This window comes from Taudactylus pleione, unplaced genomic scaffold (genome assembly GCF_031769625.1).
Source record: "Taudactylus pleione unplaced genomic scaffold, aTauple2 ptg001607l, whole genome shotgun sequence".
Lineage (NCBI taxonomy): Eukaryota > Metazoa > Chordata > Amphibia > Anura > Myobatrachidae > Taudactylus > Taudactylus pleione.
Window position 1 is genome coordinate 1607819 of NW_028286004.1, and position 12665 is coordinate 1620483.

The window sequence follows — 12665 nt, forward strand, 5'->3', positions numbered from 1 at the left end:
TATCAACTCATCTTACTTCAGCCAGTGGCTGCGCCAACTATCAACTATCAATTCTTCAGCCAGTGTCTGCACCAATTATCAATTCTTCAGCCAGGTGCTGCATCAATTATCAATGCTTCAGCCAGGGGCTGCACCAATTATCAATTATTCATCCAGGGGCTTCAACAACTATCAATTCTTCAGCCAGAGGCTGCACAAATTAATTAATCAATTGTTCAGCCAGGGGCTGCACCAATTATCAATTGTTCAGCCAGGGGCTACACCAATTATCAATTGTTCAGCCAGGGGCTGCACCAATTATCAATTCTTCAGCCAGGGGTTACATCAATTAATTTATCAATTCCTCAGCCAGGGGCTGCACCAATTATCAATTCTTCAGCCAGGGGCTGCACCACTTATCAAGTATCAACTCTTCTTACTTCAACCAGGGGCTACGCCAACTATCAACTATCAATTCTTCAGCCAGTGTCTGCACCAATTATCAATTCTTCAGCCAGGTGCTGCACCAATTATCAATGCTTCAGCCAGGGGCTGCACCAATTATCAATTATTCATCCAGGGGCTTCAACAACTATCAATTCTTCAGCCAGAGGCTGCACAAATTAATTAATCAATTGTTCAGCCAGGGGCTGCACCAATTATCAATTGTTCAGCCAGGGGCTACACCAATTATCAATTGTTCAGCCAGGGGCTGCACCAATTATCAATTCTTCAGCCATGGGCTGCACCAATTATCAATTCTTCAGCCAGGGGCTACACCAATTAATTTATCAATTCCTCAGCCAGGGGCTGCACCAATTATCAATTCTTCAGCCAGGGGCTGCACCAATTATCAAGTATCAACTCTTCTTACTTCAGCCAGGGGCTACGCCAACTATTAACTATCAATTCTTTAGCCAGTGGCTGCACCAATTATCAAGTATGAACTATTCTTACTTCAGCCAGTGGCTTTGCCAACTATCAACTATAAATTCTTACTTCAGCCAGTGATTGTATCAATTATCAACTATCAATTATTCAATGCTCAAGGGGTACCCCAGCCATAATAATGCACAGTCTTCAACCCTATTCATCACTCAGTTTTGAGCCAGCTAGCTGATGCAACCTTTTGGCCCTTAACTAGATGAACAAATCAATATTGTGAGCTGTGAGGTGGTTAAAATTGACTGGAAATGAGTGGAAATAAATGTTATTGAGGTTAATAATACTGTTGAAACAAAAAAAGGCAAATTGTATGTGATTTTAGATGTTTTTATGATTTTTTAAGAAAAAATCCAGATCCAAAACCAAAACCGAAAAACAAAACACAGAGGTGAGGTTTTGGCAAAACCAATCCAGATCCAAAACCAGGGGAGATCCAGATCCAAAACCAAAACACAGGGGGTCAGTGCACATCTCGTTTTCACCCATGTTTTACAGAGAGTTTATGATTTCTCACCCAAGGCTGCCTTTAGTAAATTTTCGAGTTGTAAAAAATAGCCAAACACACCCGTGATTGACATCTCAACCAGACACGATTCTTAGTAAATTTACCACCAATTCTTTCTTTTTATCATTTTTTATTAAAGTAGCACTAAAAATAAGTGTAAAACACACTAGGACTTGCACTTAATATTAGTGCCACTTTAAATTTTTGTTGTATTTCTGACATGTTTGTCTGATGATCGCAAAACACTATGGGGCCTATTTATTGAAACATTAATTATTGTGTCAATAATTGTAAGGTTTTTTATTGTAATGTATTGTGGCAATAAAGATATAGCACTAAAATAATCTAAAATATCTCACAAGCAGTTGAACATTGCTCCAGTGATACTGCCAAGAGAGAGTGCTACTACATGGATAGCTTTGCCTGCCATTCTGCATGTGCGTGTGTGTGCATGTGTGAGCTGTACATTTCTAATTTTCTTGTCAACTCTCTTCTTTACAGTATATAATGTGTAAAGTACACAGTAATTTGTCCTCACACATGTGTTTCTCTTTGCCCATTGCTCACAGATAAACTAGAAAATGTACTCGACATGTGAGACTTAATGGCTTTCTCTTAGTCCAATACTGTAATGTACTCATGAAATTAGTGTACCGGAGCTATTGTGGCCTAGAGATGTGCACTGGAAAGCAAATCAATTGACTTTGTGGTGGATGCTTATTTCCAGATGGATGAATGATCATATATGTGTCTCTAAAGTTATCACATTTCGCAGTAATTAAAAGGCATGTCACCCTTGTTATTTGCTGGCAAAAAGTTGGTGGTTGTCCCTTTAATAATTGATACAGGAGTAGAAAAACTTGTAGAAAACAATACACTTTATTACATCTCAGCTTTAATGCTAGTGATTCAATTAGTGAAATCCAGTGTTTATAGTGGTGTAACTACTAGACTAGGGGTTATTTCAGCTGGGGGCCACTTTACCAATTTTAGTAGACTTTGGGGGCAGGGGGGGCACACATACATTATTACAAAAAAAATTAAGACAATGCATTCTGCAATACACGGAAGATTGAACCTGTAATGTCCTTTACCCAGGAAGCAGGTTTTTCCCTTTTTCCAACGGCAATCACGTTAGCTGAAATAGCTTGTGCTCTGCTCTGGTAAAATGTAACTGAAAAAATATATCTATTAACACTGTATAATTAAGTCAGACTTGTTATCATAACTGGCAGTATAGAGCAGCCACAATGACATCAGCAACAACCAGACAGTATGTCCAAGGGCAATACACATTGGCATCCATTGCTCTGTTGCCATATAGGGCAAAAACTAGGCATGTGCGCCGCACCATTTTTGCTGGATTTGGATTTGGTTCTGATTCGTCATCCAGCTTTGGATTTGGATTTGCCAAACCTGCCATGACTGGTTTTGGATTTGGTTTTGGATTTTTTTTCAAAAATTTACAAAAAAAGCTAAAATCAGATAATTTGGGCTTTTTTTTGTTCCTAGAGTATTATTAGCCCAAACAACATTAATTTCAAGTCAGTTACAGTCAATTTAGACCACCTCAACTGTCGATCTAATGACCAGGTCGACATTTAGTACCTGTCGACCTTGTTACTAGTCGACCTTTAGTGTGTCGACCTTCAGACCCTGTCGACCTTCAGTCCTTGTAGACCTATTGCCTATCTTCCATTGTCTACCTGGACATTGTCTATCTAGACAACGTAGACCTAATGATCCACACCTGCGACAGACACCGCAGTTTAAAGCACATCTATGAAACATTGCCACTCACTGCCACTCACTACTGAGTCACAGGACTTGTGTGTTATGGCCACACAGAGGGCTAAGGCCCAAGGAGTCACGGTGCTTATACAGACAGTGGGCTATTACCCAAGGAGTCACAGTGCTTAAACACACAGAGGGCTATTGCTCAATTGAGTCAAGGTGCTTGTATACACAGTGGGGTACAGCACCAAAAAATACGTTTTTTTTTTCTTTTTAAACTTTTAACTTTCTTGAAAGTTTATTTTGACTTTTTTAAACTTTTTTTTGTACACAGCCACTTGTGAGACACTTTAATCAACAGAGTATAGTGCAGCATAAATCAGTGTGCAGTGTGCCCCCTATACAAGGTCACTTTGCCAGCACAGCTACTTGTGAAGGTGCCTACACACTACACAATGTGCTCACGATACGATATTCTGAGCAATTTCCTATGAACTCTACCCGGCACTCCAGGACATGATGTGAGAGGCTGAGAGAGGTGGGGGCTGACCTCTCTCAGCCAATGAACGCTCAGATATGGCTCTACAAAGGCAGAAACTGCGTCTGAGCACTTCAGTTGGGAAGTAACAACCATCCTGGTTGTTACTTAGTGCGTGGCTCGGTTTTTTCATTTTTTTTATTTTAAGAAGACCATGGATGCCTACAGGGACAAGTGGACAAGTGCAGGTAATGTAGGTGAGTATGCATGAGTGTGTATGTATGTATTAAAACTTTATTTTTTATAAAGTTTTATTTTGCTGTGTGTGTCTTGTGTTTATTTAAACATTTCTTTAGAGATGAACTACAGATATCATCGGGTGAAAGGGCTCCCCTGGCTGTGGTATTAGCCCCCTGCTAGAGAAAGTCCGGTGCTGGTTCTGGACAATACAGGGGGACCCTATGCATTTTTTCCCTCTGTATTTCCACAACCAGGACCAGATCAGAGCCCAGTGCTGGTGGCTCAAAGTACGGGGGACCCCAACATTGTTTGTCCTCAGTATTTTGGCAACCAGGGCTGGTTCTGACTAGCCCAGTGTTGGTTGTGCTTAAGTACAGGGGACCCCTACGTCATTTGTTTCCAGTATTTTGTACAACCAGCACTGGGTCACTAAAGGCCGGGGCTGGTTGCTCTTATGGAGGAGCAACCATACACCACGCCGTATTTTAATTCTTTTATTATTACACAGGTTTATTCATTCTGTGCCGAACAAGAATCCGGCATCAGGAAGATTGATATTCGGCCTCGCAGGCGGGAACACCCGATGTTCGGGGAGGTTCGGATTCTCATCGCTAGCAAAAACTGTAGTGCTGTAACAGGACTCTATGCTGGCCTGTGCTAGTCTCACCCCCTAAAGCCGTTTTGTCATGATGTCAAGCCTAGGGAACGGGGACATGTACTCCACTAAGTAGAGCACTGACCACAGCATCCTAAGGGCAGTTCATCAGGCTCTGGGATGCCTGTCCAGAACATCCCTTGCAGGCGCCGTGCGGCAGTGATGGTGCTGCCGATAGGGTCCTGTGCTCTGTGTGGTGGCACCGCTCACACACCCCTAGCAGTGATATGCAGTGAGGTAAATGGCTGAGGAGGCACTGGCTAGTATCAGAGCCAGATTTACAGATACATATATGAACCTGGTAGCTCATGTGGGCATTATACAAAGGTGCAGCAAAATATATAGTGCTGGAAATTTGGTGTGTTTTGATCAGGGATGTGCGGAAAAGGTAGACAAGGGGAGGCAGTGCCTCACCTGCCATACACTTTTTACTCCAGTGTTTTAACTATAAAAATGATTAGAATAATACAAAGAAGATATGTATAATATTTTCTTTACATTTTTCTTATAATTTTTAAGTCAAAACTCTAGAGTATACCTAAGTATGACAGGAAAGGCTCTGCCTCACCTAACCGCACATCACTGACCCCTAGTTACAGTCCTGAGTCCTTGTCTTAAAAGTAAAATCAAGTTCTGAGGCCTATGTGAGTTTGGATTGAAGGAGGGACAGAATGACTTTTATTTGTGGAGCCTGTAATAATGTCAATCCTGGATATGATTTGTGACTCACCTGTCAGGCTCTGCGTCACTCTCCACAAGACTTCAGGATCTGCAGATCTTTCCTTACCAGTATTTTACATCTTTTGACACCAGATTTCTGCTGAGTTTCGCTTGCTGCCTCTCCCAGTATTTTCCCCCTCTAGCCTGTTTCTCTCTACATTCCTGGAATCTTTTAGGCCACGGATATCCTTTCCCTCTGCATAGGAAGCTAACCCATGGCGGATAGCTGGCAGCACCAGGCATTGCCAATGGCTTCATAAGCGGATACAGCAGCTCTAACTATACCTGACTTTTTCAATACTGCAGTTAAATGGGTGGACGAAGTGATTGTGAGATGCTTGTCATACTGCTTAATAAAAATAAAAAATGAAAAATGAATACACTTAACCCTACCCTGCCATCCTTTCAGTAACCTGCTATTCAGCATTTGGCCCGGTCTTTTGGGGCACCCCATCTAAAGATGGTACTTCCTGATACCGTTGTCCTATGGAAACCAGTGTAGTTATAAACAAATAGTGCACTCTTTATAATATAATTAAATTTTGGTGTGCCCTTTTAAAAACTCTTAATAAACTTTTGCCCTTTTGTAAAATTCATAATAAAATATTGATCCCTTATAGAAGAAATTATAGAGTAGTGCTATCTTATATAAAAAAAAATGAACCATAGGATTGCTCAGAAGTATGATCATGTAGCCGATGTCCACTTGATGGTGCGCCTTTGTGCGGCATCTCAATAGAAAGCCCATCAGCTGGAGCATTCATTTTGCAGTAGTTACTACTGCTTTGTGTCCACCTCTTATCATTCACAACATGTGTAAGTTAAACTTATTAATGGCTGTATTTATTAACATAATTTTTACTAAAATAAAGTGAAAATGGGTGTATTCACACCCTTTTCACATTATGTTAGTTTCACCTAAATTTACTAAAGGGCAATTGGAGTAGAATTTGTAAAATTCTACTCCAAGCCCTAATATATCACATATTTTTAGTAAGCAGATCGCATTTCCCATAATTGTAATGGGAAATGCGACCTGCCTGAGATTTACTAAAAATAAATTGTGAAAAAATACCGGGGGAAGCCCTGTGATAATAACGCCACCTGGAGGTGGCGTTATACAAGATTTTTCCCCAGTTACCAGACTCCTGCTCTGCTCTAACAGAGCCTGGAGCCAGCCCCAGTGATCAGCTTTGTGGTTTTAACAGACCACAAGCTGATCACTGCTAAAACAAAACAAAAAAACTTACCTGAGTAAAGGCCCGGTGATTGGTGTTCCGGTGATGTCCTTCATGGCTCTAGTCAGCTGATCTCCCATCCTGCAGGATGGGAGACCAGCTGATTGGAGCCACAGAGGACATCACCGGAGCACCGATCACAGGAGGTAACTGAAATAAAGGCGGGGGGGTTGCGGCGGCCGGTCGGCGCATGCACGGGCACCTTTTCACTGTATTTTTTCTGAAAAATACAGTGATAAGGCTGCAGAGGGTATTCGCAGAGACAGAGCTTTATCGCAAGCTCTGTCCCTGCAAGGGATTTTTAATAAATCCCTGTGATATTGCCTGAATTCTGAATTTGAATGCGGATTGTAGTAAATAGAGCCCTAAGGGAGGTGACCCTACTGAAAGTGTATTAGAATATTGAGTCATTATAATACCTGCAAGAGACTGAACTAGAAATATATACATAATGACATTGTGCTGCATGTATAATAGGGTTTTTATGAAAGTGATATGTTACTGTATAAATGGTATATATAATGTGTTTAGAATAATGGAAAAGAGTATAACTGGAAATAAAGATAACTACTGTAACTAGAAACAAATGTAAATAAAAAAAAAATATATATATATTAAAATAAATAGCAATGAAAATTAAAAAATTATAATTCAAATAAAATAAAATAATGATTGCAATGAGCAAGAGGAGAGCTGTCACTGTAAGGAAACAGACAGTTAATTCTAAGGCTTCCTGTTGCTGAATGGGGTCCTACAATGCAGTGCATTGTGGAAGATCAGACAGTGTCTGATCTGATCTGAGGAGTGTCATGGGGAGGGCAAATGGAGAGACATGGAGGGAATAAAGGGAGAGACATGTAGGTGTCAAAGCGAAAGATATGGAGGTGGCAAAGGGAGAGACATGGAGGGGGCAAAGGGAGAGACATGGAGGGGGCAAAAGGAGAGACATGGAGGTGGCAAAGGGAAAGATATGGAGGTGGCAAAGGGAGAGACATGGAGGGGCAAATGGAAAGACGTGGAGGGGCAAAGGGAGATACATGGAGGTGGCAAAGGGAAAGATATGGATATGGCAAAGGGAGAGACATGGAGGGGCAAATGGAGAGACATGGAGGGGGCAAATGAAGAGATATGGAGGGGACAAAGGGAGAGACATGGAGGGGCAAATGGAAAGACGTGGAGGGGCAAAGGGAGATACATGGAGGTGGCAAAGGGAAATATATGGATGTGGCAAAGGGAGAGACATAGAGGGGCAAATGGAGAGACATGGAGGGGACAAATGGAGAGACATGGAGGGGACAAAGGGAGAGATATGGAGGACATGGAGGTGGCAAAGGGAAAGACATGGAGGGGGGCAAGCAGTGAGACATGGAGGGAAATGGGGAGAGATGGAAGGGGCAATGGGAGGGAGATGGAGTGGCAATGGGAGAGAGATAGTGGGGGCAATAGGAGAGAGATGGAGGGGGCAATTGGGTATGAACTGCACAGTTTTTCTTTATTTCTTTAAAAGTTATATATTTTTTCTCTTTCTTCTTTATATACTTATTACATTCTGTTGACCCAACTATTTAAAAACAGGACTGCTTGGTAATTATTTTGGCTTAGGGGTGCCTTGAAAAAATTATGGAGTCTCTAAGGGTTCTTCGAACTGAGAAAGTTTGGGAATCACTGCTCTAGAGGTTCAGCTAACACATTGAGGCACTCATCAAGTCCTAAATCATGTACCTTGGAATCTGGAATTGGGGTGAACCCCAAGGTTTTGTGACACAGTAGGTGTGTGCGGCATTCATGTAGTAATAGTGTCTCTTTAGGTGTACAGCAGGCCGATGTGATGCATTGTGCTCTAGGATGTATGTGATGTACATCCTAGAGTTAAGGAGCCAATTAAAAAGGGGTGCTACATGAACATGTTTACCTTGATTTGTAAGACAAGCAAGGCATTATCTTCTGTTAAGAAAAGGGGGGCATGGGTGAGGGCTCATACAAGTCATATTCTAAGTGGCAGAGCAGCATGTATGTGTTCTCATCTTGTTATCTGGAAACTTGCCTGGCTGAACGCATAAATGTGATTAACTACTTGCATTTGATGCATGAGCTGTTTCACTCTGTGCAAGGCACTGCATAGCATCCCTATGATAAGGAATTTCATAGAAAGCAGTATGACATTGCCAATATGGACTTCAGCTGTAAGGACATTGAGGTCTGGTTGGATGTGACTTAACCCCAGAAGATGTCTCAGGAATTCTGTGTGGAGAAGTGTCCTCCCCAGGTGTGGCAAATGTTTTGCCTTCAACAACAGGCAATGTGCACTTTGCACAAGGTGTCATTTTTGGCACTTTTTCATCCATTGTAAAGGGCCCTATCTAATAAAGGACTGTAAACTCCCAATTCCCTCTCTCTATCATCTATCTCCACCTTTGCTTCTTAAGGCTACCATCACTAAGCACAACCTTGAGGCAAATGACACTGAATCCTTATACTCCATAATCAAGTCACGTGTCTCCCCCATGGTCTCTCTCTATCCTGCCCTCCCCAAACGGTTTCCCTATACAATGTCTCTCTTACTTCTGCTCTTGACTCTGTTGCTCCTGCAGTCACTGCTCACCCTCGCAAATCCAAAGCTCAACCTTGGCATTCTAAATGCTCCAGATACCTGCAAAAGTGTTCACGTAGCAGAGAGCATCAGTGGAGGAAATCACGCTCCAATGCTGACTTCCTCCATTTCAAATGTATGCTCTCAACCTACAGTGCTGCTCTTTCCTTTTCTAAGCAGTCTTTTTTCAAGACCCTTATCTCTTCCCAGTCCTCCAACCCCTGTTTTCTCTTCACCCCTTTCAACTCCCTCCTCTGCCTACCCCCTCCTCGCTCCCCTCTTTACTATCAGCCCTTGACTATGCCACTCACTTCACATCTAAAATGTAAACAAGTCAGGACATCACATCTCACCAGACTCTTAGCACCCCTTTCCATTTATCCCACCCTGCATCTCCCCATTCCCCCCTTCCACTTTACCAACATTGACTTCTTTCATCCAGTATCTGGAGATGAAGTGATGACCCTAACCCGGTCCTCCCCTCCGTCCACCACCAACCTTCATCCTATCCCTTCTCACCTCCTCCGTTCCCTCTCTCCTGCTGCATGTTCTAATCTTGCCCATCGCTTCAATATCTCTCTGTCGCAGGCACTGTCCCCTCTGTATTTAAGTATGCCCTCATCTCACCCATTCTTAAAAAACCCACCCTTGATCCTGACACTCTCTCTAGCTACTGGCCCATCTCTCTCCTCCCCTTTGCCTCCAAACTCCTTGAGCATATTGTCTACAACCACCTCACTGCCTTTCTTTCCTTTCACTTCCAGCTTGACCCATTTCAGTCTGACTTTTATCATCTCCACTCCACTGAAACTGCCCTCACTAAAAACTATGCAATGACCTCCTTGCTGCCAAAACCAAGGGCCACTACTCTTTGCTCATTCTCCTTGACCTCTAAGCTGCTGTTGACCTTTCCCCCTCTCTTGTCAATTGCATATCCAACTGTTTCTCTGCTATTTCATCTTGAATGTCCTAGTGCTTTCTTACACTTAACATGTCTAAGACTGAGATTATAATCTTCTGACCTCCCGAATATCCTCACCTCCCACAATTTCTTTATCTATTGACACAACTATTATCTCCTCTAGCCCTGCAAGTTCGCAGCTTTGGAGTCATCCTTGATTCATCTCTCTCCCTCAAACCACACATCCAGCACCTCTCAGTCCTGCCATTTCCAACTCAAAAATATTGCTAGGCCTAGACCCTTTCCTACCTTTGATGCAACCTCATCCACCCACTGATCATCTCCAGACTGGACTACTGCAACCTCCTCTTATCTGGCCTCACTGACTCCCACCTGTCTGCACTACAATCTGTCCTTAATGCTTCTGGCCAGCAAATCTTTCTCTCTAAACGCACTACATCTGCCTCCCATCTACTTAAAACCCTTCACTTGCTCCCCTTCCCCTTCAGAACTCAATTCAAATTTCTCACATTAACTTACAAAGCTCTCATCAAATCCTCTCCTACTTACATTGACCTCATCTCCCTCCACACTCCCGCCCACCCACTTCGCTCCACCCATGAACCCACGCCTCTCCTCCCATCTGATTACTTTCTCCCACTCTCAACTACAAGATTTTTCCCATGCTGCTCCCCACCTCTGGAACACTCTCACTTCCTATTAGACTCTCCACCTCTCTACAAAATTTAAAATGGGCTCTCAAGACCCACTTCTTTATCAAAGCCTTCCGGCTCTCATCCTAACCCATCATGCTCACTGTCTCTCCACTATGTGTCACCTGTCTGTACCTGTCACATGTCCTACGAGTTTAGAACAAATAGTCTATGGATTTATGGTTGGGGTACCCCTTGTGGAACAATGCAGCCCCTGAGCCATATAGCAGCCTTGAGGCTGATAGAAGATGCAGCCACTGAGCTGTGTAGCAGCCTTGAGGGCTGGTAGCAGATGCAGATCCTGGAAAATGTAGCAGCCTTGAGGGCTGGTAGCAGATACAGATACTGGATAAATGTAGCAGCCTTGAGGGCTGGTAGAAGATGCAACTACTGGGCTGGGTAACAGCCTTGAGGGCTGGTAGCAGATGCTGATGCTGGATAATATAGCAGCCTTGGAGTCTAGTAGAAGATGCAACCACAGAGCTGGGTAGCAGCCTAGAGGGCTGTGTAGCAGCCTTGAGGGCTGGTAGAAGATGCAGATGCTGATTAATGTAGCAGCCTTGAGGGCTGGTAGAAGATACAGCCTCTGGCTGTGTAGTAATTGATGCCATGGTGCAGCTAGTGCCGCAGAGATGACACAAGCAGCAGAATGCTGGAGTGCAGATAATGTCGCCGGGTTGCTGGAGTGCGACCTGTGCTGCCAAGCTGACACAAGCATCAGGACGCTGAAGTGCGGCTATTGTCGCCGGGTTGACACTAGTGGTAGATGTTCCTGGAGTGCGACCTGTGCCGCCAGGTTGACATAAGTGGCAGGATGCTGGAGACAGACAGGCTGAGGTACTGGACACTCGACCAACACGATGCAGAAACCAGAATCGGAAACACGTGAAACACTATCACCAGCACCTGGGCAACACTCCAGCAGGGCAGAAAAAGAAGGAAGCACCAATCCCACTCCAGAAGGGCTTACGTACCGCCTAGTGAGAGGACTTCAAGAACTGACAGTGTGGCGTCTCTGTCTCCCAACAACCGGCCTGATAGAACCACCGTCTGAAGGAATGTAGCTGCGGCTTGTGACAGTGCCCTCCGTTGGACTGTAAGCTCTCACAGGCAGGACCCTCTTTCCCTCATATGCTTTTCTTCCCTTGCTTCTACCATCATATCCTCTCCACTGCCTACTACAGCAGCCAAAGTATTGGTTCTGTCATCCTGCTGCCTATTTGATTTTTATGACTGCTGGTGCAGCAATGTTTATAAACAATGTCCATGTTCTGCAATGTTCTGTACTGTATGTGACATTCGTTCCTGTGTTATCTGTTTATGTTTTTGTATTTTGTAAGGCACTGCAGACCCACTGTGGTGCCATATAAATAAAGAATAATAATAATAATAATAATAATAATTAAAAAAAAAAAAATAATAATAATAATAATAATAATAAAATGTTCTCCCAAGGGGTAGGCACACCTCTAGCTGGTCACATGACCACTGACCACATGGCCTGCCACCTGATATCCATCTTGGAATGCAGGGAAACACCATTAAACTATTATTACAAAGCAGACATTTTTTTATGTTTCTTCAATCCAAGTTGTTATTAACTCAACTCTCATAAGATTACAATCTTCTTAGATCACACACATGTGATGGCAGACCTATTTGAACTACAGTCAGATCCATCCCTAAAACACTTATACTAGTGTAATTACCCAGACTATGATTACATCTACTGTATGATAATCTACTCCATTATACAGTACAAACTTATTTAGAAATCATCACAATGCTATCATAATGCAGCCAGTATTCACAATTCTAAGTCTAACACAGACTTGGCTACCCTCCCGATTTCCGCGGGAGCCTCCCCTTTTAAGATGGGAGCTCCCACTACCCCGGAAAGTGAAGAAAACCTCTGGATGGGGCAGAGATGGGGCTTGAGTGAGGCGGATGTAACAACTAGGGGTGTG